This window comes from Piliocolobus tephrosceles, chromosome 1 (assembly GCF_002776525.5).
Source record: "Piliocolobus tephrosceles isolate RC106 chromosome 1, ASM277652v3, whole genome shotgun sequence".
Classification (NCBI taxonomy): Eukaryota; Metazoa; Chordata; class Mammalia; order Primates; family Cercopithecidae; genus Piliocolobus; species Piliocolobus tephrosceles.
This window is the reverse complement of record NC_045434.1, coordinates 127,771,065-127,774,846: the sequence shown is the minus strand read 5'-3', so window position 1 is coordinate 127,774,846 and position 3,782 is coordinate 127,771,065.

Here is a 3,782-nt window from a genome sequence, read left to right as displayed (position 1 = left end):
AAGTAGCTGGGATTTCAGGCACGCGCCACCAAGCCCAGCTAATTTTTGTATTTTAGTAGAGACGGGGTTTCACCATGTTGGCCAGGATGGTCTCAATCTCCTGATATTGTGATCCACCTGCCTTGGCCTCCCAAAGTGCTGGGATTACAGGCATGAGCCAACGCGCCCGACCAAAAAGTATCTCATCGTTTACTTGTCTGTCACCCCTCACTAGAAGGTAACCTAGAATATAAACTAGAATCCAGAAGATCAGGGAGTCTGTCTTGTTTGCGGTATTCCTAGCAGACATTCAACTAATGTTTGTTGAGTGAACAAATGAACCCTCAGCCACTACCCTAGGTCTGGCCAACGTGGCCTGGCCAACTTTACCACATCCTCTCTACATCTTGCCTAAAGTGCCTCCTTCATTACCATTGCAAACTCTTCCTGCAAGCACCGTTTAGGACTCCTAAAGAATAAAACAGTATGGACATAAACAGCTTCTGTCCACATTTTCCCTCAGAACCCCTAGTGCTGCTACCCTCTCTAAAGCACTGTTGGCACTTAACACACCGGTCAGGGGCCCGGAGCAGGTGCTCATCCATCCATGGCTGGTGGGTAGGTGGAGGCTGACTCCTTCAGCTAAAGGGCCCCATTCTTTCTTCTCCCTCCAAGAGGGCTGGGCTGGGCTCCTCAAACACGCAGGCTACAGGCCTCTAGTGACAACTCTTAGTGCTGGGGAAAACACTGACCAGGGTCCGGCAACTCTCCTTGCATCCCTGACCTTACCCCCACCACCTCTCTCCCTTTGTTCTCCCACCTCCTCTTGGCAAAGACCGTCCTCCTTTCTTAGTGGCCCTCTCTTCCTCCTACTCTGTTTCCTGGCTTTATTCCCCCCAGGCTTCCTGTCACACTAACCTCTTTGTCTCCTCTCTCCACTCCTCAGATGACATATTTTTCATGCCCTGTGCAAGCCCAAAGCTGCCCACAGGGCCTTTCTTCTTCATTTCTTCTGTCTCTCAAAAATGCACTTAATTTGGATTTAACCAAGTTTCCCTTTGGGCACTTTGTTCTGTGTGCCCAGGTAGCCTGGGGGGACCATCCCTCTCCATGGGATAACCAAGCCATCCCAAGAAAGAATCTCTGAAAGAGGCAGCTTTGTTGGGCTTGGCTGCGAGCCACCTGCCTGGGTTTTGTTCCAGGCCATACCCATCTGTGGCTCTCTCGTAACCTATCAAAACTCACGAGTGCATACAGAGACCTCCTCAATGGGTTTAGTCAGCTCTAGAATGGATTCTCTGGGTGATGTATAAGTATATGACATTACCTCCACATCCAAGGTCAAGTTCAGGAAGCAGTACACACAAAACCTGACACAGTAATACACGATACAATACTGGAGTGCTAATGCCCGTGTCCCCTACTCAGCCTCAGGGTAGTCTCATTTCCAGGGCTGCCAGCTCTGAGTGTCCACTTGGCCGGCAGCTTCCCCCCAGCACAGCTGTCCACCTGAAGCGCACTCACCATTGGCAGCCTGGCCTTGAGATCCCATCCTACCCGCCCTACTTTCCTTTTAGGAGCTGTATAGCAGCAGCCACCCTTGGCATATTATTCTCCCTCCTACTTACAGGGAGGTTTTGCAGGCTTGAGCTCCTCCCTGATCAAGAAAAGCAACCTAAACAGTTAAAAGTTAAGGTCTCTTCAGAGAGGAAAGCAGAGGTCACCCCAGCAGGAAACAGTACAATTTCTTTTGTGGAAAGGAAACAGGTCATGTTCCCTGCCTTTCTGCACTCTCTGCCTGCCCCTTGCCATGGGGATTCCAGATGCCCCTTTTCTCTACTTTGAGCTCGGCCTTCCATCCTCCTTTCCCAGGTCAAACCTTTGGAGTCAGCACCCACTGGTGGGGCACTTGACGACCAGCCCCCAGTCCGTGCGAGCAGAGGAGAGGGCATCATTTAAAGAGACCACAGCAGCAGAGAGGCTTTCTCTGCTCTGTCTTTGACCCATCTCTGTTCTGGGTAACTTCACTAACCTGGTCCCTCTAAATCTGTACCTACTTTAGGATCCACCAAGAGTCTGTTTCTGCCCTAATTTGCCCACATGCCAGCTCTCATCTGCTTCCCTGACCACAGTTCCAGCCCAGTGGAACCATTTTTGGTTTGGAGCTGGATTCATCTTTCAAAGCAGAGAGTGAGAAGAAAATTCTCTAACTCTTGATGCACAGAAGGAGTTCAGTAAATGCGAGTTGAATTTGATGAAGAATAAGAGAAGGGAAGACAGGAAGCAAGGGAAAGAGGGGAGAGGGAAGAAGAATTCTGTTCTTTAGAGTGCCCTGCCATGGTAAGGACTCCAGAGTCAAGGATTCTGTAAGTTCTGATGCAAGGAGGAGGGCAGTGTCTGGGAGCTCACAGCTTCTCCTGCCAGCCTCTGATGTTCCACACCTGCCTCATGAAATTCTCTCCAGACCCTGAAAACACCAGGCCCACCACCTCCTGTCTTTATTCATGCTGTCTCTTCTGCCTCAGCTGCACTTTCCTCTCCTCTTCACTTTACTCTTTCCTTCTTCTTCAACATCAGGTACAAATTTCTTCTGAGACCTTGCCACCCATCCCCTCCCTATCATAGCGGCTGGGGTCCCTTTCTATGGGTCTACCAGTCTTTGCTCCCATTCCTTCTGTGATCTTGACAGGACATATCCATCTCTGTCTATTCGTCTCTCCCTTTCACAGCTTCATTCATCCACATATTCATTCATACTTCATTTACTGAGGGCCTGCCGAGTGCCAGGAAGTGATCCACATGCTGCCAGGTAGTTTACAGTCCAGTGAGGGAGAAGACTTAAAAAGGAGTTACCAGATGGAGAATGTTTTGATAAGGAAAGTCAGGGTGCTAAGGGAATATATAACAGGAGTTGGGGGCAGAACACTCAGGGAAGATCTCCTAAGGAAAGTACACTGAAGTCGAAACTTGAAGAATGGAGAAACCCATGGCTGGGGAGAGAGGTAGGGGGATGTGCGTGTGCGTGCCTGTGTGCGAGCATGTGTGTGTGCGTGCATGCAGATATGTACCTGGGGAGGGTTCCTGTTCAGGCTAAGCATGTGCATGTGCAAAACCTCCCCAGCAAAAGGGATAATATGACAGGGAGGAGTCCTCAGTGGAGGGAAATAAAGCTGGAGAGTTAGGTAGGAAGAGATTCTGGAATACTAGGAAGGCCATGGTCAGTGCCAGCTCCAGAAAGGAAGGGACTGTGACCTATTTGTTTTGGTATTATGGAGCCCCTCAGAGTGCCAGAGCCATACAGGTACCTGAGAGGTGAACAAATAAAGAAATGAAAACACCTTAACTAGAGAAACAGAATTGAAACAGAACATGGTGTCTAACAAGTGAAACAAAAGCACCTCTACAGGCCAGCTATGCCATCATGAAGGCCATTTCAACCTTTAGCTGGGAGACCAAAAAGTACTGCATCCATCTGGCTGGCACAGGGACAAGTTTGTAATGAGGCACATATGGCATGATTTGAGTTGGTCAGATTTAGCAAAACAGGAGTGTCATTTATCCAAAGCAGGTCTATCTGGAGCCAGTGCGGGAAATCTAAGTGACATTTGCCAGAATGGGACTTTACACAACAGGGGAGTCTAGCAGACTGTGACCCAGATCCCTCCGAGAGGGTTGTCTCAGCTACTTCCTGAAGTCTTATGGATCTTGGAGGACCAAAGCATTTTGGAGCTGGGCAGGACCCTAGGCATCCTCCCTTGTTCAGCCTCTAATTTTACAAGTGAGGACACTGAGTCCAGAAAGGC